The sequence below is a fragment of the Herpailurus yagouaroundi genome, unplaced genomic scaffold, assembly GCF_014898765.1.
Source record: "Herpailurus yagouaroundi ecotype Mexico unplaced genomic scaffold, PumYag 189, whole genome shotgun sequence".
Lineage (NCBI taxonomy): Eukaryota > Metazoa > Chordata > Mammalia > Carnivora > Felidae > Herpailurus > Herpailurus yagouaroundi.
In genome coordinates this window covers 17,849,602-17,874,935 of record NW_024412420.1, presented here as the reverse complement: position 1 = coordinate 17,874,935, position 25,334 = coordinate 17,849,602, and the positions used below count along the sequence as shown (strand labels likewise).

Here is a 25,334-nt window from a genome sequence, read left to right as displayed (position 1 = left end):
ATATGTGTATATATATATATATACATACATATGTGTATATATATATACATACATATGTGTATATATATATATATACACACATACAGTATATATTATATATACATTATATAATAGTATATATGATATATATTCCTTTGAAATATTCTCTTATGCAAATTTTCTATAATTTATAATTAATTCTCAAATTTGTTTTATTTGATTATAAAAGTAATATACACTTGCTTTAAAACATTTGAAAACACTACAGAAATGTGCAAAATAAAATGTAAGTTTCTTCCCCCTAGTTTCTTCACTCCCTTCTAAGAGTATCTACTATTAATAGTTTGGTATGTATCCTTCCAGACATTTTTTTTTTTTTTTTTTTTTTTTGAGAGAGAGAGAGAAGTCACGTGTGTGAGCTGGGGAGAGGCAGAGGGAAAGGGAAAGAGAAAATCCTAAGTAGGCTCCACGCCCAGAACAGAACCCAACTTAAGGCTTGATCCCACAACCATGAGATCATGACCTGAGCCAAAATCAAGAGTTAGACGCTTAACCAACTGAACCACCCAGGCACCCTATTCCAGACTTTTTTACTTTTGATACAAACAAAAGTAAATAATATGTTTTTTTTTTTTCAAAAAATGAGGTGATACTATAGTATAATGTGATTCTGCAACTTACTATTTTCAACCAACAATATATCATGAGACATTATCAAAGTATTTTCTTTCTTTCTTTCTTTCTTTCTTTCTTTCTTTCTTTCTTTCATTTATTTTGAGAGAGAATGAGCATGAGCAGGGGATGGGCAGAGAGAGAGGGAGAGAGAGAATTCCAAACAGGCTTCATGCTGTCAGCGTGAGCTTTGAACCCACAGACTGTGAGATCATGACCTGAGACAAAATCCAGAGTCAGATGCTTAACCAGCTAAGCCAGTGAGGCACCCCAAAGTGTGTATTTTTTTTAATGACTGCAGAATAATCCAGTAGTATGGACCTATCTTCTATTGATTAACATTCTGGATTCCACCCCCCCCCCAATTTTTACCTATTATTTTTGTTCACTTGTCTTATAAAGATTATGTTAATTTAAATTTTTTTAACATTTATTTATTTTTGAGAGACAGAGAGAGACAGAGCATGAGCAGGGGAGAGGCAGAGAGAGAGGGAGACACAGAATCCAGAGCATACTCCAGGCTCCAAGCCATCAGCACAGAGCCCGACATGGGGCTCAAACTCACGAACGGCAAGATTATGACCTGAGCCGAAGTCAGACACTTAACCGACTGAGCCACCCAGGCGCTTTGAAGATTAAGTTCACTTAATATGTTGATACATGAGACAAAATGCCCTCCAGGAAAGTTACACCATTTTATATCTTTACCAAAAGTGCAGAGAGGATCTATTATCTGGGTATCATATATTTCTTCTTTTATTAATTTGGTAAAGAATAAATATAATCTCCTTGTTCATTTTATTTGTATTTCTTTAATTACTAATTAAGTTAAATATCTTCTTATATGTCTATTGACCATTCAGCTTTTCTTTTTTTTTTTTTACAAGTATTTTTTTTTAAGTTTATATATTTTGAGAGAGAGAGTGTGTGTGTGTGTGAGCAGGGGAGGGGCAGAGAGAGAGAGAGAGAGAGAGAGAGAAAGAGAATACCAAGCAGCACAGAACCTGATGCAGGGCTCCATCTCATGAACTGTGAGATTATGACCTGAGCCAAAACCAAGAGTCAGACGCTTAACCAACTAAGCCACCCATATACCCTTCAGCTTTTCTTTTATATACTATCCATTCTTATGCTCATTTTAAATAGAAGTAATTGACTTTCTCTTTTTAACTTGTAAAAGTACTTCATGTATTGGAGAAATTAGTTATCTGTCATAAGAGTTGCCAGTATTTTCCCAACTTACTTGTCATTCAACCTTGTTTATAGTAACTTTTGCCATACAGAATATACAGAAGTTGCTTCTGTTTGTATGTTTTATGTGTGGAGTCAAATTTATCAATCTTTTCCTTTTTGGTTCAAGGGCTTCATGTCAAGCCTGTAAAAATCCCTCATCACCCCAGGATTATACAAAGTACTACCATATTTTCTTTCTCGTACTCTCCCGCTTCCATTCTTCTACATTTAATTCTTTAATCCATCTGGAATCCATTTTGGTATGAACTGTGAGGTATGGGTCCAACTTAATTTTTTTCCCAAAATAGTCAGCCACTCGTTCCAACAGCCTTTATTGAGCAGTCCATCTTGCCCCCACTGATTTTAACTAATTTTTTTAAACATGTATTTATTGTTGAGAGACAGAGAGCAAGCAGGGGTAGGGCAGAGAGAGAGGGAGACACAGAATCTGAAGCAGGCTCCAGGCTCTGAGCTGTCAGCACAGAGCCCAACGCGGGCCTTGAACTCACCAGCTGTGAGATCATGACCTAAGCCAAAGTTGGACGCTTAACCGACTGAGCCATCCAGGTGCCCCTTAACTGTCTAATTAAGTGTACACTAATTTTCCAAACACACTTGAGTCTACTTTTGGACTCCATTGTGTCCCCTCGATTTGTCATCTGTTCCTGTGCCAATAACACAATGTTTTAATTTCTGTAGCTTAAAGATATTTTCTTATATCTGGTAGGACTACTCCTTTAAAAAATATTTTTATTTCCACAAGTTTTTTTATTTTTATTTTTTGTTTTAGACAGAGCAAGAGGGAGAGAGGGGCAAAGAGAGAGAGAGAGCCCCAATGCGGGGCTCGATCCCATGACCCCGGGATCATGACCTAAGCTGAAATCAAGAGTTGGACACTCAACTGACTGAGCCACCCAGGCACCCCTCCACAAGTTTTTAAATTGAGGTGAAATTCATGCAATATAAAGTTAACCTTTTTTTTTTTTTTTTTTTTTTTTTAATTTAAAGTAGGATTAACACTTAGCATGGAGCCCAACGCGGGGCTTCATCTCAAGACCCTGAGCTGAAATCAAGAGTTGGATCCTTAACCAACTGAACCACCTAGGTGCCCCAAGTTAACCATTTTAAAGTGGACAATTCAGGGGCATTTAGTACATTCACATTGTTGTGCAACCATCGCTTCTATCTGGTTCCAAAACATTTTAATTACCCTAAGAGGGAAACTTCATACCCACGAAACAGTTTTTCCCCACCCCACCCCCACCACACACACAAATTTTGAACACAAAAAATTAAACTTTTATTATAAAATCCCAGGCTTCAAGTCACTAGATTCTACTCCTGAAATCATTATTGCAATATATGCTAAATAACTTGGATGTAAATGAAAAAAAAAAAAAAATCCCAGGCTTTAGATCCACCATGTGTTAAGGAAGCTTAAAAATCCAAGTCCAAGTTCAGAATTATAGAGAAGCCTTTCCTTTCATTTATTTTATTTTATTTTATTTTATTTATTTTTTGAGAGAGAGGGGGCACAAGGGAGTGAGGGGCAGAGAGAGAGAGAGGGAGAGAGAGAGAAGCAGGGCTCACCCACAGTGGGGCTCATGTTTTTTTACCCAAAGTTGGGCTTGTGCTCACCCAGTGTGGGACTCAAACTCACAAACTGCGAGATCATGACCTGAGCTGAAGTCAGATGCTTAATGACTTAGCCACCCAGGTGCCTGAGAAGCCTTTCGTGATTAAGGAATGCCTCTGTATCCCCCAAGCTTACTTCTACGTCCCCAGTAGCCCAAGACTCGGCTCGGATTCTTTTAATCTACTGCTAAATTGCTTTGTGATTTTTCTTAAGCATCTGTGACTTGTGTTATGTCTCCTCAACCACCTTGTAAACCGGCTACTTTTTTTTCCTCCAGTCCACCCTCATAGCATCTGGCACTAGCTTTACACAGTCACGGTCTCATTAAAATATTGTTGATTGATTGTTATCAAAACTTCCATATTGGATTTAGTGGGGTGTCAGGAGACTGCGTGGTGCATGACTTAAATGGGAATTAAGAGGGAATTCAACATACAGCATTTTACTTTCAGATAATATACTACTAGCTGCCATCTATTAAGTGCCTATTAATTGTCCTGTCATACACATTAACTCACTGAAAAATTCTTACAACAATCTTCTGGGGTGGAGGTTTTCTGATGATATTCACTGAGATGAAATAATTTGCTTAAAGTCCCTGGGTTTAATGTCGGATCCACACTTTGAACCCAGGTTAGGGTTCTACCCTGCACCTTCTACCATGCTTCATTGTGTCCATATAGTCTCTCCATCAAGGGCTACCCATCACATTATCCCAACGAATGTTTTTACATTAATTGTTTTTTTTTTTTTAATGTTTGTTTATTTCTGAGAGAGAGACAGAGACAGAGTATGAGCAAGGAAGGGGCAGAGACAGATGGAGACACAGAACCCAAGACAGGCTCCAGGCTCTGAGCTGTCAGCACAAAGCCTGATGTGGGGCTTGAACTCACGAGCCATGAGATCATGACCTGAGCTGAAGTCGGAGGCTTAACCGACTGAGCCACCCAGGCGCCCCTACATTCATTGTTATAGTCAGGTTTGTCTTGAAGGAATGTGCTTGTCTCACAACCTTACTTCATGCCCTGGCCAAGCTATCAAGGATCAAGTTCATTTCTTGCTTTATTATGTTCTGTGTTCTGGATGGAGTCCCATGCTGGCTGGCCCAGGTGTTAAAACTGTCACCTTGGCTGGAGCTGGAGCTGGTGTGTGGAGTCAAAGCCAGGCACAGCAACCACCATAGGGATGGGAGACATCATTTTCCTAAAGGGAGGAATCCTGGGAGCTTCATCTCTTCTCAGTCATCCCACATGTAGCATCTACCTCTTTTCTTCTAGAAAAATGTATGAAGCTTGGGGATGTCAGAGAGCACTTTGGAGAAATTTAGTGTAAACGAATCAGAAATATACGGATTGGCTTTCCTGGAGAGGAGACTCACATTTTAAAGTAGAAAGGAAAATATATGGGACAAAGACTAGGTGGGCTTCTGAGTATGGCAGGGTGGGGTTGGGGTATTTCAGCAAATTCCAAGAAGTGGGCCATACCAGCCCAACCTGCCCTTCACAGTTGCAGAAAGACAGCCAGCTCTGGGACGTGTAGTCCTGGATGCGTGTTCTCAGAGAACAGAGGCCCTACATATGGAAGTGAGAGGCACGGGTTCAGGATGCAGTAATGCCACTTGGCAGCTCTTGCGACCTTTGTGACTGGACAATATCATCACTTGGTCCTGGTAAATTTCTTCATCTGTTTAAAAGAAGCAGGGGGTTATTTAATGACAGCATCTTTCCCACCTGCTTGTGTGGTTTTGTGACGTGTTTCCAATTTGCTATAAACTAGTAAGCCATTATCATCATTTAGATGCATACTAAAGACTTTAGAGAGATAATAAGTGATGATAATGAACAAATTAGGTCAAGTGGACTGGCAATTTTTAAAATGGCTATGAGACTTCAGGGCGCCTGGGTGGCTCAGTCGTTTAAGCGTCTGACTCTTGATCTCAGCTCAGGGCATGAGCTCACGATTTGTGAGATCGAGCCCCACACCGGGCTCTGTGCTGACAGTGCAGAGCTTGCTTAGGATTCTCTCTCTCTCCCTCTCTCAAAATAAGGAAATAAACGTTAAAGATTAAAACAAAACAAAACAAAACAAAACAAAACAAAACTTCTCCTTCAAGGGATGTTAGATGAGAACTAACATGAATAACTGTATGTTTATACAGATGACCCCTTTTCAGCCTGGATTTCTGACATACATTCATTTAGTAATAACAGGATCCAGTTCCCTGTGCTGAGTATAAGTGTGCTCTGGAGGATGGGGGGATGGGTGGAGCACGGAGACTAAAAACCCTTAATGCTGGAAGGAAACTTAGGAATCATTAATTCCTATTTCCTCATTTTCCAGATAAGCAAAATGAGGCCCAGAGAGACAAGGTAATTTGCCTGAGACCACTCAGCTAAGGCTGAGCTGGGGCTCAACCTCAGCTTTTGGTTCTTGCATTCTAGTGATTTGATAAAATAGTAAATGATAGTGAACTGATTGAAGAACGCTTTGAAAACATTGTCAAATAGGTCACTTTGCACCCGTTTTTCTTCTGTCCTCAGGGAATGCAGAGATGGCTGATGCCTGATTGGTAAGGTAGGGAAGAATTGGCTCCCACAAAATCCACATCAGACCTCTTTAAAACTTCCAGGTTTTGGGTGTTGGGGCGCCTGGGTGGCGTAGTCGGTTAAGCGTCCGACTTCAGCCAGGTCACGATCTCGCGGTCTGTGAGTTCGAGCCCCGCGTTGGGCTCTGGGCTGATGGCTCAGAGCCTGGAGCCTGTTTCCGATTCTGTGTCTCCCTCTCTCTCTGCCCCTCCCCCATTCATGCTCTGTCTCTCTCTGTCCCAAAAATAAATAAACGTTGAAAAAAAAATTTTTTTTAAACTTCCAGATGTCTTGCTTGCATGGAGAGGTTTCTCAGATCTCAAGCTCATCTGCAGTGAGCCACAGACCTGGGAGCTCCAAATGTCTCTTCCCTATCCTCCTCCTAGCCTTCTCACCCCAGGAGACAAGCAGGCTGATTTCATTCCCAAAGGAATGACTAAGTGATCATTGGACTCAGACCAGCATAGGGAGAAATAGTAGGAATATATTCATGGTTGTTTCTGTAAGCCTCAGAAACATCCTTGGCCAGGCAAAAGATAGGATGATAATGGGACAACCATCATCAAGTTATAAGAAACACACATCCTGAAATGGGTCTGGTTCTAGTTGGGAAACGGAGACCCCTTGACTTGTAATGGTTTTGGCTGCATTTTTGCTGCTCTTTTCTGACGCTTAAGGTTCAGCCCTGTGCCTGGTGCCTCACTGGTTGCTTTCCAGTTTCCCAGCCTGGGTTCCTGCTCCCTGACACTTGATTTCTCAGACTATATTTGCTTTGTCTGTCTACCCACGCTATGCTACCTGCTTTTTCCTTTCTGCCCTAGGACCCTTAGATTTGACCTCTTGCTTGTTTAACCCATGGTTCGTTCCTTCCATCCTTTACTCTCTACTCAGGATTTGAGTTTTTGTCCCCACAACTTACTCAGCTGCCTTCCCTGCCTGCCCCTAACTCTGACCCCTTCTACTATGGAAACTTGTTACTACTCCATTTCTGGGGTGACTCTTCCCTGCCACATCCTCATCTTACATTCCCCATGCCCAAACCCCAAACTGACAAAATGTGGGACAGCTATTTGCCAGGTACTTTGCCGTCATTACCATCCCCCACAGCCATGTGGTGTCCTTACTCGGATGTGGCTGCAGGACATTGCCCATCTCTTCTGGCCTGTGTGCCCTCCACAATAGTAAATCATCAACAGCAGACTTGGAGACCAGTTGCTTTGAGTGCAACAAAGCTCCTCAGTCCTCTCAACTCTCCTAGATCCAGTGCTTGGCATGGGGGAAAACAGAACCAGGTTGATTCTTCTCCCTAGCCATCCACAGTGGCACCAAAAGGAGAAAAGGCATATCAAGCCATGTTGTACATTTGGATCAATTAATTAAACGTCCCCCACCATGACCCTCTTTGCCTTGCAGAAGCGGAATGTTTCAATGTCAAGATGTCTGAGCGACGCCTGGGTGGCTCAGTCAGTTAAGTGTCCGACTCTTGGTCTCACTCAGCTCAGTTCTTGATCTCAGGGTTTTGAGTTCCACCTCTGCATTGGGCTCCATGTTGGGCGTGGAGCCTCCTTTTTAAAAAAATTTTTTTTAACATTTATTCATTTTGGAGAGTGAGAGAGACAGAGCATGAGCGGGGGAGGGGCAGAGAGAGAGGAAGACACAGAATCTGAAGCAGGCTCCAGGCTCTGAGCTGTCGGCACAGAGCCCGACGCAGGGCTTGAACTCACGGATGGTGAGATCATGACCGGAGCCGAAGTCGGATGCTCAACCGACTGAGCCACCCAGGCGCCCCAGAGCCTCCTTTTTTAACAAGTTGAAAAAGATGTGTGTGAGAGGGCACCAGCTAGAGGGTTATTGTCAGAATCTGAGATGTAAGGACTAGAACCTGAACTGGAGACATGGCCCTAGTGTAAACATGACGAGAAAGCAAGAGACAGATATGAGACATTTTCATCAGAACTTGGAGACTACATGGATGTAAGGGATAGAGAGAAGGATCGGTCAATGCCAAGGCCATTGTTGGAATTAACCAGGTTAAGGTATCTCCAGCCGCATGGCCCCCTGAGCACCTGCAACCAACTGGTTTAAAACCTAACAGTTTTCATCTCCAAGCCAGTTCTTCCTGTTTCTCCCCATTCGATTCAGTGGATCTAGCACTCCCTTAGCTCTCCACATTTGAAATTCTGAAAGGTCTTTGACTCCATCCACAAGGTCTTCCTGAAATCCAGTATATCACAAATCCTGCTGATGTTCCCCTTATAATGTTTCTTAAAGTCCACCCCATCTTTTTATTCTGAGTGCTCCCACCCTGAGTTAGGGTCTCAGAGTTTCCAGCCAGGACTATTGCCTCAGTTCTACCTTCGGTCTCTCTGCTTCAATCCATGCCACACTCAGCTGCCACATCATCTTTCCAAAACACCACTTGAAACATGCTACCTTCACTGCAAAAAATATGCCCGTGACTTCTGTTGTGTGGGAAATCAGCTTACTGCAATGGTAGCTTCCCAAGTTCATGACCAAGTGAGCTATCTCTAAGGTTGCAAAATAGAAAGGATGCATAGATTGAGTTGAAATGCTCAAATCGTATGGTTTATTAAGTCAAATTAAAACACATAGCAAGAAACAAGGGGAAGGAGAGGGATGGGACTACTTTATCAACTTAGGGTAGTGTACAAGCAGGGTGGAAGGAACACACTACCTGAGTTTTGGGGCATGCAGTGTCTATATATTCTGTATCTCTCTGTGCTGCATCAGGCTTCTCTGTTGAAGTTTTAAGGACCAGAGTCCTTATAATTCAAGCTAGGGGACCCACAGAATGAAAGTGCACTGGGGGCCAGTGGCAAACATATGAACAAGCATGCGGGGCCATAGCTGTAACTTGCTATTTAGCCTCCTGAGCAGCCATGAGTATATTTGTATATCTCGGCAGAGTAGACAGGGATCATACAAGAGTAGATGTCACCAAAGTGTCATATTAAAACCTCATGTGGGGCGCCTGGGGGGCTCAGTCAGTTAAGCATCCGACTCGATCTCAGCTCAGGTCTTGATCTCAGGGCCATGAGTTCAAGCCCCATGTTGGGCTCCATGCTGGGCATGAAGCCTACTTAAAAACAAAAACAAAAAAACACCTTATGAACATTGAGTCCTCATGTACATATAGTCTATCCTGAATATTATTACCTTTGGTATATTTAGTGCCTTATGTATCTTATGCATGTTTAGGATGTCATAACTATTTAGTAACTTTTACGCATTTAATGTCCCATGACTATTTAATACGCAGGCGTCTTGTGAATATTAGTCATCTCTTAGTCCTACCACACATGCTCTACTTGACCTCGGCCTAGGTCTAACAAACATGTTGCTTACTAGCTACTCACCTATACTTAAAACATCTTAAAATGTTTCGCTCATGTTTTAAAAACTACCTACTTATTTCTTTTCTATAACAGGATTGAATAACCTCAAATCATATCCCCACCTTCCCTTTGCCCACAGTGCTGTAAACTCCTGGTTCACCCCCGCTGCCCCAAATCTGCTCCTCCTTCAGACTTTCCCATCTCCAAAATGGCACTTCCAGACCTCAGGGTGAACCTTGACAAACACTCTCCTTACCCTCTTCATAAGCAGTTTGTCCTCAAGACCTCACCTCTCCACTCCTGAGACACACTTCCACCCCCATCCAAGCTGTCGCCAGCCTTCTTCTGAGGCAACTGCAGTTCGCTGCTGCTGCTTCCACTCTTAGCCACTTCAGTCCTGTCCCACACAGCGTCGCAGACTGATCTTTCTCAGAAGTCAATTGGATCATGTCACTCTCCTGCTTAAAACCAGTCACCGATTCCTCATTGCCCTGAGGGTCAAGTCTGAAGTTCTTAATGTGGTGTCTGTGGACCTGTGAGATGTGGCTTGTGCCACTCCCCAGCCTCACCTCGGCACCCTCTTCCTTCCCAAGGCTCCTCCACATGATCTCTAGTTTCTTCCTTTGGGCCTTCATATTTTCTATTACTTTTACCGGGAAAGCCCCTCTTGCTCGGGATTCTGTCTCCCTCACACACACACAAACCAGTGCTACTCATTTTTCAGGCTTCAGCTTAAACGTGACTTACTCAGAGAGGCTGACCTCCCAGCCTATTGAGGGCCTGCATTGTTCTGTCTCATAACACCCTCTCGTTTTGTTTCCTTCATAGCACTTATTCGGCTGTGGACTTATTTAAAAGCTGCCTGGCTTCCAAGCCATAAAGTCTCATTAGGGCAGGGATCTGTTCCGTTCACAGTAGCCCAGCCAGCGCTTAGCACAATACCTCACACATAGTAAACACTCACTAAATAGTAGTTGAATGAGTGAAGGAATGTGAGTAAAATGTGGATTTCCTTAGCCTCATGTCGCCAACTTTAGTCCCTTTCCGTGGATTTTGTGGCCAGAGTTCTGGGTTTGAATTTTGACTTTCCATTTATGAAGCATGACTGTTAGTAAGTTACTTAACCTCCTTGATTCTCAACATTTCTCATGTATAGAATAGGGAGAGAGATGTGCACCTCACAAGCTGCAGTGAGGACCCAGTAAGATGAGGTCGGAGAGAGCCTTGGCGTGGCGACTGACCCCAGTGCGGGCGCTCAGTCAGCACTTGTGCCGTCACTCCTTTCTCGTCCTGCACCCCTGCACCGTTACTCTGCTCTCCATCAGGCCGCATTTCCTTCTTCTCAACTTTATTAGGTCCCAGAAGGTCTCACTCACATGTCTTCGGGGAACCTCCTTCAGCAGTTCAGCCCTTGGTGGGTGCTCATTCCTCAAACCGTTCACCTGCTCATTTCCAGTCCTTGGAACGTATAAATGGTGACCTTTGTTGGTTTTGTTTTTAAATCTTCCATGTGTCCTGTTTCTCCAACTAGACTCCAAGCCCTTTGGCCACAGGATTCCCATCTCAGGCTTCTTGTCTCCCTCACAGTACCTGACTCAGTGCCTTACAAAGAGATGCTCAACTCCATGTTTGTGAGTGCCCTCAGGGTATCAGGCACTGTGGTAGTTTTCACATTCATTGTCGCCTAACTTCATCTGCCATGAGAACCCACCAGTAAGTATTACTATGTCTGTTGGGAAAATAGAGGCTCAAAGTATAGTAATCTGCCTTAGGGCACCCAGTGAGCAGAGAGCAGTCTGTTAACTCTCTGTGTTTGCTTGATAGCCTGGCACATCACAGACGATCGATAAATAGTTGTTAGTGCACTTCCCACCACACCATATTGCCTGTCTCGGGAAGTATTTATTCACGCTGAGGATGGTCATTATCATGTTCTCACTTCCTCCCTACCAAGAACTTGGCTGAAAATCCCCTGTCCTTGAGCCTCTCCACTAAAGCCCTCCCAGTGTCCTGTACCCCAAGTTCACACTCAGTTTCCTATTTGTGCTACATCTCGTTGCTAAATTCTCATAGACCCTGACCCGGCCCGCCTCTTGTCTCCCCACAAGCCCTGTTCTCCATATCTTTCCCCTAAGAAAGCTTTTCTTCCTCATGGCCCTCCCTTCTCCCATCCCCCTTCCAGTCCAATTTTACTTCCGGTTGCAGGGATTAAGAAACACACCCCCACCTGGAAATGCCCTCTGAACTAGAGCACTTATGTCCAGGAGATGTCTAAGGTTCTTTAGAGGGAGAATTATTACTACTCATTAGTTGGATAGCTTGAACGAGGCACATCTCCTCTCATAGCCTCAATTTCCTCACATATAAAATGGTAAGACTCGCTCACATTTATCAAGCACCTACAAAAGGGACATAAGCATTGGATATATTAGAAGTCAATAATAGCAGATGCTTACTCAGCACTTTTTGTGTGCAAATGCTTCACATGTGTTTACTCACTTAATCCTCACAACAACCCTACAAGAATGTTGTTTTTTTTAATGTTTATTTATTTTTGAGAGAGAGAGTGGGGGAGGAACACAGAGAGAGGGAAATAGAAGATCCGAAGTGGGTGCCATGTTGACAGCAGAGAGCCCAAAGCAGGGATCGAACTCACTGTGAGATCACTGCCTGAGTCCGAGTTAGATGCTTAACCGGCTGAGCCACCCAGGCACCCTGAGAATGTTATTATGAACACTATTTGACAGACAAAAAATGGAGGTCTCCAATTTAAGTAATTGTCCCTAGATCACCCAAGCCAGTGGGTGGTAAAACGGGGCTTCCAAGTGCAGCAGTTCTGGCTGCGGAGTCCTTGTCTTAACCACTGCCCTATACTACCTCTTATTTCCTCATAAAACGAGAGGGGCTAGTTAAAAAATAATCCCCTAGATTTTTATAGCTCTTTTCCAATCCTAAAGCACTGTTCATACTCCATACCCTATTTGATCTTCAAAACAACCCTAGAGGTAGATATTATCAGAGCAGTTTATGGGGTAAGAGCTGAGACTTACTAAGAGGGTCATGTGTCCAAGGGCACACAGGGGGTGAGGACAGAGTCAGGACTCGAACCCAGGACCGCTCGTTCCCAGCGCCTCTCCCGCTACATCTCTGATGCCACTGTCCTTTCTGAGTCTCCTCCGGCTCCAATATTGTACACTATCCTTTCCTCTCTCTTTTTTTTTTTTAAAAAGAAACCCCAGTGTTCCTCAAAGAATCCCCTGCCCTGTCACCCCCACACCTTCTCTGCGCAGTGCGTGCTCACAGACAGCACCAGGGGGTGCTATAGACTAGCACACAGGGACGTGCTGCCCTGGGAGCCCCTGCTGGAGGAAACAACCAGAAGCTTCCCTGACTGTTCCTTTCTTTTTAATTTGTTTATATTAAAAAAAAAAAAAAGTTTTTTTTATGCACTACTTGTACATAGTACAAAATTTTAAAGGTAAAAATGAGTATACAAGGTACCTGCTCCCCAGTTACCCAGCTCATCATCCTGGGGGGCAAACCCAGGAAGTTTTCTAGTGTTTCTTTCTAGAGATATTCTGTGCTTATGTAAGCAAATATGTATTCTTCTTCCCACACAAATGATAGCATACAAACATGCACACGTTGTTTTTTACTGCTCATGCAAATGGTACCATACTATGCACACTATTTTTCCTGTAGCTTCTGGGGGTAATTTATGTAGCAGATCAGTCCTCGTCATAATTCATAATACCTGTATTGAATTGAATGGATAAACCATAATCAATTTAACCAGATCCCTATTATTTTCTATCTTGTACCATTACAAGCAAAGCTGCAGATAAATACACTGTACGTAGGTCACTTTGCACACGTGCGTATCTGCAGGATAAGTTCGCAGAAATGAGATTGCTTGCCTCAATACAAATTACACACATTTGTAATACTGATCAATACTGCTAAATTGCCTTGCACAGAAGCTGCCTGTTTATGGCTGCATCAGCAGGGCATTGGAGGGTATGTTTCCTACACCCTCACTAACACAGAATCTTATCAAGACTTCTGATCTTTGCCTTTCCCATAGGTGAAAGATGGTTTCACCACGGTTATAATTACATTTCTCTTGAAATGAGGAACCCCCGACCTCTGGGATTCATTCATGCAATCTGTAATTAATTAGCAGGTGTCTCCCATGTGCCAGGCACCATGTTGGGGCATCTTCTCCTCCCGCTGTCCCTGGTCTGACTTTCACAGTCTTTTCTGCCTGTCCCATGCTGGCCTGCCTTATCATGTCTCCCAAGCAGCCATTTTCCTTGCTTGGCCATCCTCACCAGGTCAAGCAGGGGCGACCTCACTTGACCTCTTCTTTAGAGGCTTAAGAGTGAGGAGAATGTGGTTTCTTGCCTTTTCTCTGTTCTCAAGACTAATTCCTGTAACCCAATTAAGCAAAGCTGAGAGGTGGGGACGTGTCTTAAGGTCAGAATTAGCCCTGAGACCTGGGGCTTCACACACCATCCAGTCCAATGGGTCAGTCACTGCTTCAGTTTTCCCATCCTTCCCCTCTAGGTGTGAGGAAGATGAACAAAGAGCAGGTACCTGGACACTTGTCTGCGTTCAGGGGTGTTATTTGCTCAACAAGTGGCCGGTTGAAACTTCCTCAGATTAGATGTCAGCTAAACATAAATGCATCTATGAGCAGTACTATTTAGATGAAAGTGGGGAAGAAAAAGATGTTAGGATCGGTGTTCTTTTCTACATGGGAAACCTCTGAACCGTTTCTCAACTCCCCCTTTTTTTGCAGTCCCAGAGCACTTGACCCTGTGATGCACTTAACCCTGTTACAGTTTAGCTGCTCCTTTACTTGCTTTCTCCATAAGGCTATATATGAATCAGCTTAGGGCTGGCGTCTTTGTTCATCTTTGTATCTGTCCTCTGAATAAAGATGGGATCAAGACATGGGACTTTTGAATGAATATCTTCCTGCCCTCCAATACCCAAGCGTGGCGTCTGTATGAAGGCCTGCATCATTCTCTAGTAGCTGAGCTAACAGGACCTCTACCTCTAGTTCATCCCACGCACGACTGCTGGAGTTTCTCTCCTAAAGCACACTGGTAATCCAGTCACTTGTGGAGGTTCCCTGTGGCCTACTAAATGAAGTGCAAATTCCTTAGCTTGGAATTTAGGGGCCCCCGTGGTGATATGGCTCTGGTCTACCTTTCCAGTCCTTTCCACTACCTCATGCTCCAATCAAACTGAATTACTCAATGCTTCTCAAGTGCGCCTACATTCCATCCCTGTGCTTCTGCCCCTGCAGGGCCTCCTGTGCCTAGAACACCTTCCTCTTTGCTCCCCTTCCATCACTTATGCCTGCTTCAATCTCTCTCTCTCTCTCTCTGTCTCTCCCCCCACCCCGCCCTTTGTTTAAAAAGTAAGGGTAATAAGTTTCTAGAAAGAAGATAAATTTACATATCCTTCTGGGTCCTTTCCAAATGTAATTGGCCCCAAAGACTCCTATTCAGATCCCCCAGATTTCCAGCTCAGCTCCTTAGTCGGGCTTTGTTGTTTATATTTCTCTCATAACTCATGTCTGCTGACATCCTCATTCCTGCCGCACCTCAAACTGAAGACTGGAAAGCAGAGACTGTGTGACCCATCTTTGGGTCACCTACAGTTGGTCAATGTTTGTTAGAGAGCAGGCTTTCCTTGACGTGTGGCCTGTTTTCTTTCCTACTTTGAGTTTGAGAAATGAGAAGAGTTTGGGACCCATTTCCACAACCGCTGCAGCCATCCCTGTAGACCCTCTTCTGAAAGGGATCTTAAAGCAGAGCCACCCCAGTAAAGTGAGGAAATCCTATCAGCCCTACAGAGAACAGCAGGACCCTGTGCCTAGGGCTTGGGAGAATAGTGTCCTGTTTGCCCTTTTTCGGAGTGAAGGGAGCGTGGTGAATATGTCTGTTGGAAGGAGGAGCATTTGTTCACTTTGAGTTCTTGGAAGGAGAAATGGAAAGCCATCTCTCTCCTTCCCCTGAGGCAGACAGGCACAGATGCTTCTCTGTTAAAAGGCCTGTCAGCAATGTTGGGTGGTGATGTGTGCACTGGCAAGGCCACAAGAAGTCAACCTGGTCCTTCTCCAGGGCTTTCTTATGGTGCCTTCTTCAGAGGACAGAGTGGTACCTCAGAGTTTGAGCACGAGTTTTGGTTCATACTCCACCATTCAATGGCTTGACCAGGTCCCTCAGTCTCTCTCGGCCTAAAAATAGCAATAGCTTTACCTTTACCTTCCACATGGACTGTTCTGAGCACCAAAAGAAAAAATGTACATGAGAGCGTTTTGCAAATTATACGTATTTTTAAGTTTATTTATTTTTGAGAGAAAGCATGCACGTGCACAAGTGGGGGAGGGACAGAGAGGGAAGGGGACAGAGGATCCAAAGCAGGCTGATAGCAGAGAGCCCGATGCGGGGCGCAAACTCACGAACTGCGAGAGCATGACCTGAGCCAAAGTTGGACGCTTAACCAACTGAGTCACCCAGGCGCCCCTGTAAATTTTATTTTCAAAATGTTATTTATATCCTGCCTTGCTGTGCGATGGGTTTACAGAGGCTTACAAGATACAGAAGATGCAAAGTAGCATAAATTAAAGATGAGAGTTAAAAGCAGAAGAAAAAAAAGAGTGAAGATGTAATAATAAGCCCTAAATGAGGTTAAATGCATACTTAGTTTGCTCTGGGTGGGTCTCAACGTTGTTGGGAAACTGTACGGTGTTCTCTGAATCAGTGGAAGGGGTCACTTGGATGGTGGTGTTCCAGGGTGTCCAATATGGAGGTTGAAGGCTTCGTAGTAGGGCTGACAAATTCTGGACGGGCCTTGGATCTCCATGAGTGGGGACTTGTCCCAACCTCACCCTCTGCATAGGTCCCACTGCTTTAGTCCCAGATTCACTCAAACCTGGAGGCAGCCGGGTCCTTCTAAACATCTTATCCTAATCCCTATTCACCCCACACAACCAGCATTACCTCCCTGTGGGGACAGAGTTACCTACTGCCGACTCACTCATTTAAAAAAAACCCACAAACCAGTTGTATTGATATATATAATATACATATCACAAAGTTCACACTTTTAAAGTGTACAGTTTAGGGCACCTGGGTAGCTCAGTTGGTTGTTTGTTTGACTCTTGATTTCAGCTCAGGTCATGATCTCATGGTTCATGAGTTCAAGCCCTGCGTTGGGCTCCCAGGCTGATGGTGCGCAATCTGCTTAGGGTTCGTCTCCCCCTCTCTCTGCCCCTCCTCTCCTCGCTCTCTATCTCTCCCTCTCATAATAAGGAAATAAACATTAAAAAAAACATAAAGTATACCGTTCAGTGGTTTTTACTATACAGACACTCTTAACCTCTTGTAGTAAATGCCATGCCCGTCTGGTCTACTTTGCCACACTAGACCTCAGTTTCTTTTCCTGCTCTCCCTCTGCCCTAATTCTTAATTCTCTGAGTCAGGACTCAAATTCTGGAAAAGGTGCCCCATAATTCCAGCATTTCCCACCTCGGGCCCATCTCTTTGGCTGGGTGCCCTTATTAGGTCTGCTGTACCAAAAGTAAACTGGCTCTGGGGATGGTGGGGAGTACACAGAAAAGCTGCCAGCATGATCTCCACGTTTTGCAAGATTGAGGAACGCCCAGGAAGAATCCAGGCGGCAAGAGGTTGTGGGCAAGACCAGCCCAGGGAGCTGCAGCACTTGACAGATCACATTGTTAGACCGTGACTCACTCCCGCCGCAGTCTGGAAAACTGAACCTCTCAGCCTGGCCTTCAAAGGAGGGCCGCTCGGACGAGGGCCGCTCTGAGCAATCCTCTGAGGGCCAGGTTGGACAAGCAGAGTTGGGACCTGTTAATTCCAGAACTGGACTGTTTCACACTCCTTGCCCCCACATTGGGAATACCATGTTAAAAATCCTATGTTAAAAAATCAAATGTTGAGGGGCACCTGGGTGGCTCAGTCAGTTAAGCATCCAACTCTTGATTTTGGCTCAGGTCATGATCTCACCGTTCCTGAGTTCGAGCCCCACATTGAGCTCTGTTCTGACAGCGCTGAGCCTGCTTGGGATTCTCTCTCCCCCCCTCACCCCCTCGTGTGTGTGTGTGTGTGTGTGTGTGTGTGTGTGTGTGTGGTCTCTCTCTCTCAAAATAAAGAAATAAGAACTTAAAAAGAAAAAGAGTAAACTTGTTCCTTTCCACAGGCTGAGGAGGGGGTACCCAATGAAGACCCTCTGCCCTTCTAGCACAGCACACAGTCCCGCTCTCCTCACATGCCACGGCTGGGACCTGACTGGAATGTTGAGAGCATGACCCGGAACTCCCTGTCTGATGGGGGAGACAAAGTTTGGTCTCTAGGAACCCACGTCCCATAGAGGAACTTTTGACTAAAACAGTTAAACATTATTTCATAGAGAGTGTGTTCCCAACTGCAAATCCTACAGAGTGCTGAAGCCACAGAGAGGGGACTGGGGTCATGTCAAGTGTCTTTCTGAAGCTCCTTCCTTAAAGCCCTTGTGGGAACCATCACATATATGTGGGCATGATTTCTTTCTTTGTTTTTTTTTTAAGGTTTTATTTTTAAGTAATCTCTACACCCAACATGGGGCCTGAACCCACCACCCCAAGATCAAGAGTCTCAGGCTCTTCCCACTGAGCCAGCCAGGTGCCCCTGTGGTCACAATTTCTAACACTCCTCCATACAAAGCTATGTGGAGAGAGTGTCCATTGCCCAAGGAAGTTAAGGCTGGGCTGAATTAGGGGAAACTGCCTTTGGGTTAGGAAACAGGAAAGACCCCCAATTCAGTGGCCTTTCCACCGCTCCAAGCCACTGTCTTTGACATGAGGAACACAGGGACTGGACGTGTTGGAGTGTGGGCTATGCAGTCAAGTGGGACAGCTACTAGATGGTGAGAGCCGCTCCATCTAATCAGGGAATGGGGATGAAGAAGTAGAACCAGGTTTCTCAAAACAGTATTTTCTCTTCTATGGGAATAGCCAGTGCATCTGGAGAAGACAAGGAGAGCTTCCTATTTTAGGGGGAGGTCGGATGGTTGGGAGACCATCCCATAGCCAGTAAGAACACCTGCGTGGTCACTTTCCCCAGCTACACAAGTTCTTGGCCCCACTCACATTCTATAAGGTGGTCACTGGTACTACCTCCATTTTCTAAGTGAGGCTCTGAGAAGTGAGATCACTGGCAGCCGGCTCACTACAGATTTGGGACTGGAGCCCAGGTCTGATCACAAGTCTGGTGGTTGTTCCACTATGCTGCGTTGTCCACCTTATGAGGCTGGTGTCTAGGGTCATTATTGATTCCAAGGTCGCCACTGTAGGCCCCTATTCTTGACCCAAGCCAGTGCCCTATTCATTATTTTGGGCAAAGTTGGAAAGGCTCATACTCAGGGCGTATAAACCCCTGGCCCCTTTCCCAGGCTCGCCAAGCTGTTCTTAGTCAAGATGTTCTTAGGCTTAGTTTTGCACCCCCTCCAGCCCCCACCCACACCCTTCTAGCCCCAGCTGACTTGGAAGCAGGGAGAAAGACACAAGGCCAGAAGTCTTTTGTTATCCAACGATGGAGAAATGGCTGAAATCCCGGCATCTCCCCCAGAAGACAGAGGCAGCTCTGGATTTCCTGTTGCTCCCAACACGGGCCAGATAATTGGAGACAGATTTTTGGGCTTGGGTTGGGAGGTGAAGCTTAAAGTATAGTCATCGGGCCTCCTGTGAGTCCATGTGCGCGAGCTACTTTGTTGGGGTTTCTTTGTTGGTACTGTGTGTGTGTGTGTGTGTGTGTGTGTGTGTGCGCGCTTGTGTTTGAGACAGTATGTGTGTATATCTAAATGTGTACATATGTGTTTGTGTGATCTGCCTGTTTCCCTTGTACTTCTTTGTTAGTGTACTGGACCTTGCATGTGTGTATCTGTGTAAGAAAGTGTGTAAGTGTGTGTCTGGGTCTCTGTGAGTGGCTGCCTTGTTTTATTTTCCTTTGTGAGAGTCAGCCTAGCCTGGGGAGACCTCAGTAGTTCTTTTTGGATCTTATTACTCAAGACTTAGCGATTAAATGTAAAACAGTAATTAAGATTAAAAAAAAAAAAAAAAAAGGCAGGAAGGCAGATGGCCTTCAGCAAGAGGCTATGAGGGATAGAAACAGCCGGAGGACAGTCAGAGGAAAGAGCAAAGGGGAATCTTCTTACAGGGCAGAGGGTCTCTTTTCAGGGGTACAGATAAGCCCCAGTTCCCCCCATCTGTCTAATGGAGAAAGGCATCACATACCAGAACAGCTCTGCTTTCTCTGCACTTGCAAGGTTGGGCAAGGGAGGGAGCTGCTATTACCTTCCTGTCTGAATCAAGCCCCTTTCGTCTAAGCCTCTCTATGCACATTCACAAATGTAGGTTCTTTTTGCTACAAATGAGATACAGACCAGTTGGGACGCAGCCTAAATCATAACAGCAGTTATGGCCGGTCATGATATACCTGCTGCAGGCTCCACCCCTGGGCTGGGCACTTCACACACATTTGGTATCAACAGTTTAATGTATGTATGTATGTATGTATGTATGTATGTATGTATGTATATAACACCACTTGTGAGCTGAGAATTGTTTTTTGCAGAGGAAATGACCTTATGGTAGAGCAAGGACTTTAACCCCCCCCATGAGTCCCCCAAGTGGTAATTTATTTGCTCACTCACCAAACGTACTTCCTAGCTACCTTCATCAGACACTATGCCAGATATCAGAGGGGATGCAGAGATGGACAAGTCATAGTTCCTGCCCTCACAGAGGCCACCCTTTAAGGAGGAAATCAATGATGCTCCGAGCAGTGCCAATGTCAGTGCCAGAGCAAGGTGGCTGTTGCAGGGCTGAGGACTTTTCAGATGGGGGCAGGATTCATTCCCAGAATGAGCTGTTCCTTATAGAGACATTGGAAATAAGGACTAGCTGGGGAGAAGACATGCTGGAAATGAAGGGCAGTGGATGTGTGCTCTGGGGGCTTGTGTGGGAAGAGATGAGGAGGACAAGGCCTGACTGTGCTCTTCATAGCCCCGCATTCGCTGGGTGGACTTGGTGTCCTTAGATGGTCCAGCCCCTCTGGCGGGAGGAAGGAGGAAACTGGGGAACATGCACACAGCTATGCCTCTCGGGACTGGTTTCTGAGGTTCCCAGGTGGCTGGTTGGGGGGGCGGGGAGGGAGCACACAGGGAGGGTAGAGTCCCCTACTAGCTTCTGGTGGCCTGATCAATTCCCTAGTGCAGCCGCCTCAGCAGGCCGCCAGCGCCAGCGTTCGGCCTAAATCGCTCCCAGTTTGTTTAGTCAAAACCCTTGGCCCCGACATCAAAGTCATTTGGAGTTTCTGGGGGTTGTTGTTCTTAGAGGGTGTTTATTTCGGAGATGGTTCTCTGTCACCGACTGTGCCTTGGGGGGGGGCGGGGACGGGAGGGGCTGCTAGGGCCTTTGGGTCTCAGAGACATCAGGTTGCCTGGGGGAGAGTGACAGGACAGTTTCCATAGCAGTTGCCCCCAGGACACTATCTCTCCTATGGCTGCCTCTACCTGGTGCAGAAAGAGAGGCTGCTTCTTCCCTGTCCAGGGCCCCACAGAGGAGCCTCCATTCCCGTCAAATTTGTGCCAGACATTTTAGTCTGGGCTTCCAGGGGTCAAGTCTAGGCCACATCCCCCCTCTGCCCATACCAGCCCTCATCTTAGAACCCATGGGCTCACTCCAAGCACACAACTCTCCACTGTCCACCTCACCATCCTCTCCTCAGAAGAGCCTTCCCCGCCTTGCTTTTCTTTCTTTCTTTTTTAAGTTTATTTATTTATTTATTTATTTAGAGAGAGACGAAGATAGCATGAGCAGGGGAGGGGCAGAGAGAGAGACAGAGGGACAATCCCAAGCAGGTTTTGCACTGTCAGCACAGAGCCCAACGTGGGGCTCGAACCCACAAAACCATGAGATCATGACCTGAGCCGAAACTAAGAGTTGGATGCTTAACCCACTGAGCCACCCAGGTGCCCCTGCTTTTCTTTTTTAAGGTTTTTTTGGTTTTTGTTTTGTTTTGAGATGGGGAGGGGAGCAGCATGAGCAGGGGAGAGGCAGAGAGAGAGAGGGAGAAAGAAAATTCCAAGCAGGTTTGCTCTGTCAGCACACAGAGCCTGGAGGCCGACACAGGACTCGATCTCACAAACCAAGAGATCACGCCCTGAGCCAAAATCAAGAGTCACTCAACCAACTGAGCCACCCAGGCACCTCACCCCTTTTTCTTTTAATCTGATTGGCTGAATGTGCACCCAGCTGTTTGAACTTATACTGGGCTCCATTTGGCTCTGGAATCTGCACCTTTCTTACTTCTGAATTCCTGCAGGTTCTAGTTGGTCCCCTTTTTCTGTGACTTGTTCCTCAGTGCCTAGCACAGGTGTGCACCCAGAGAAGAGGAGATACTCTCTATCCAGGTGAGCTTGCTCCATAGGGGCTCTTAGCAAGCGTGCAGAGCCCATGGCCTGGGTGGGGGCAGAGCTCCCAGGAGTCTCCCAAGGAAAAAAAAATCTGCACCAGGTGAAGTGGAAACCAACTCCAGGGCTTAGCCATTCACTAGGGCAGGAACAAAGGAAGCAAAGAAACCCAGGGAAGGGGAGAGAGAGAGCTGGGGAGAGAGGCGTGAGAACAGGTAACAGGCCCAAGTCTTCAGTAACCAGTTGTTAAACACAAAAGTTTCCAAACATGATCTATAAGGACAAGTCTACTCTGAGTTGACTACCTTCTTTCCTAGGGGGTTCCTAGGGGCCAGAGGGGTCTCGAGACTCTCCCCAGTTTCTGTTCTCCCTCCACCACCTCAGCTGCCTCTGTTTTCTCCTCCTATCATTTTCTTGGGCTGTGCCCTTCCTGCTTTCTTAACTTCCCATCTGCTCTCTCAATGCTCCCAGACAAAGGGAACCTGAGTGAGCCAGTGGCCAGTTTTCTCCCATTGGCTAATAATTTACAGTTGCTTGCTAAAAAACAGAACAGTAGCCTGGCTGGGAGAGAGGGAGGTAAGACTAGGAGTGGACTTAGCAATCACCTCTGCTGTGGGATGATGGGAAGGGCTGAGTCTGAATCTCCTGCACTTTTGCACACACTGGTGAGCCAAGAGCAAGGTCTTTACAGGGAACCCCCGTCTAGAAACTTGGCCAAGCATAGATAGGCGAGCTCCCTGCTCCGTGACATTCCCACAGGGAGCCTAATTGAGGGTAATCCAGAATGCCTGGACACAGGCTCCCTATCCTCAAACCAATGTCTTCAGTCCCCTAAGGAGCTTGTCTCCTAATTATGGGGGGGGGGGGGAGGGTGCAGTTTTGAACCACTCTCCCAGGGTGGCCCCTTGGCTCAGTCATACAGCAGGTGCCTCCCTTTTCACCCCAACCCCTCACTCTGTACCCACCCCCAACTTAGCAGGCTGTTCATTAGTTAATAATGTTAATGTGGCTGCAGCTAGTGATTAAAACCATTGGTTTGACTGAGACTTAGCGATCAACATCCCTGGCATAGTTGCTAATCCCTCGGAAATATGTGTTTAATAATCATAGGGGAGGAGGTCAGGGTGGGTGGTCCTGGGAGCTGGGATCCAGTGTCTCCTATTCCCCCAGCCCTCCGTTCCCATGGTTTCTCACAGGCAGGCACTCCGGGATGTGTCCTAGCAGGGGAGCCACTTGGGAAGACTGGCCAACTCTGCAGCAGATGGAGGCGGTGCCTGGTGCGCAGCTGCCTCTGTGAGCGGGGCAGAGATGGGCTTGTGCCAAGGGTGTGGCTGGCATGGCTCAATGAAGTGCCCAGGGTCAAGAGGCTTTAGCCACGTGGAAGGATTAAATCTGAGCCCTGTACTGCTCACTCCTATGCCAAATGCCCAGGGAGGAACCACGGGTTCCAGGAATCACCTCCCCAAAGCAGCTCAGGCGGAGGCTTCCTCGGTCTCTCCCAGTCAGAAAAGCCTCGAGTCAGGATTCCATGTCCATTGCCTTAGGCTTCTCAGGCCTCCTGATCATCCCATTCAATTGTTTAATTTATGTAAGGCCTTTAATAATACATAATTATAATTGTTATATTAACAATATAATAGGCACATAAAAATGTAAACTATTAATATATTATGTGCAAGAATATAATTATTATGGTTAACATTTTATTGACTGCCTACTTTGTCAGGCCCTTTATATATATTACCTCTTATGTTCATAACACCCTGCCAAGCAGGCCTTATTATCCTGTTTTATATATGAGAAATCTGAGACTCAGAGTGGTTAACTTGCTCAGGGTCATATAGCTAATAAGGGGCAGGGCCAGCATCAACCCTAAGTCTTTGGCTAACTTCACAACCATTCTTTCCCAAGCCTAACACTATAAGGAACTGGAAAAGTAAAATAATACACTGACAGTGCTATTGAAACACTTACAGGGGGAACCTGGATGGCTCAGCCAGTTAAATGTCCGACTCCTTATTTTGGCTCAGGTCATGATCTCACGGCTCATGAGATCAAGCCCTGCTTCTGGTTCTTCACTAAGCATGGAGCCTATCTGGGATTCTCTCTCCCTCTCTCTCCACCCCTCTCCCCTGCTCTGCACGGTCTCTCTCTCACGCGTGTGAAATTAAATAAATAAACAACAAAAAAGGAAAACACTGATGGCGCACCTGGGTGGCTCAGTTAAGCGTCTGACTTCGGCTCAGGTCATGATCTCACAGTCTGTGAGTTGGAGCCCCATGTCGGGCTCTGTGCTGACAGCTCAGGGCCTGGAGCCTGCTTCAGATTCTGTGTCTTCTTCTCTTTCTGCCCCTCCCCTGCTCACACTCTGTGTGTGTGTGAGTGTGTGTGTGTGTGTGTGTGTGTGTCTCAAAAACAAATATTTTTTAAAAAGAAAAGAAGAGAAAAACACTGATAACACAGTTCCCAGGACATGGTACATGAGCGCGTGTGCACACACACTAAAAGTTAGATTATGGCACAAAATAGCTTTTGGAGGGCTGATGCAGGCCGTGTGGGTGAGGGCCCACAGACTGGTACTGGCAGTAAAAGTCACAGTTTGGAGGAGAGAGAGGCCACCAAGGGCAGTAGGGATCACTGAAGACTATGGAGAGAGGAGAGTCATTTAATGGATGGGCAGGCGTCCGTGGCGGGAGGAGCAGGAGAAAGGTACACAGGGTGGAAATTCAATGGCAGCAAATAGATCAGACTGGTCTACACCGCGCTGGTAACTTCTATCCTTCCATTCACCATCCCTGTAAGCAGGCCTGCCCCTAACGTTTGCGGGGCATGGGACAAGAGTACAAATAAAAGCCCACAAACAAAATTTCTAAATATTTAAGAGGTACAAATCAAGTGAACAAATGTAAATAAGATAGATCCTATCCTCTTACCTTGACAAATCCACTTTCATAATGACTTTGGAGTTTTGCACTGGAACAGGGTGGGGCCGCTCCACCTCTCACCTACCCACCTTGTTTCCACCAGCAATTCCTTTCTGCTCTGCTCTGGCAGGGACACCTCCGTGGCCCATGTGTGCAAGCCCTACTCACACCCACAAACAGCCAACCCTTGACAACCCCTCAGGTCTGAGGGTACGCGCACTTGAGCTCCGCCTGCCCAAGGTTGAGGGGGCAGGGAGTCTAGGGTCACTTAGATGGGGAATTTGGGGGGCGCCTGGGTGGCTCAGTCGGTTGAGCGGCCGACTTCGGCTCAGGTCACGATCTCTCGGTCTGTGAGTTCGAGCCCCGCGTCGGACTCTGTGCTGACAGCTCGGAGCCTGGAGCCTGTTTCGGATTCTGTGTCTCCCTCTCTCTGACCCTCCCCCGTTCATGCTCTGTCTCT

General features: G+C 46.0%; 1 long non-coding RNA gene across 4 annotated transcripts in view; it reads left to right on the top strand.

Moving 5' to 3' along the window:
• LOC121045105 (uncharacterized) overlaps nucleotides 1-25,334 on the top strand; it is a 100,488-nt gene that overhangs the window by 13,322 nt on the left and 61,832 nt on the right. Inside the window, exon 3 of one of the 4 annotated variants that reach the window (XR_005797589.1) lies at nucleotides 14,028-14,107. The exons of the other annotated variants lie outside the window; for them this stretch is intronic. This is a non-coding gene — a long non-coding RNA (uncharacterized LOC121045105). Of the gene's footprint in view, nucleotides 1-14,027; nucleotides 14,108-25,334 lie in introns of those variants that run through there. 4 annotated transcript variants of the gene reach the window in all.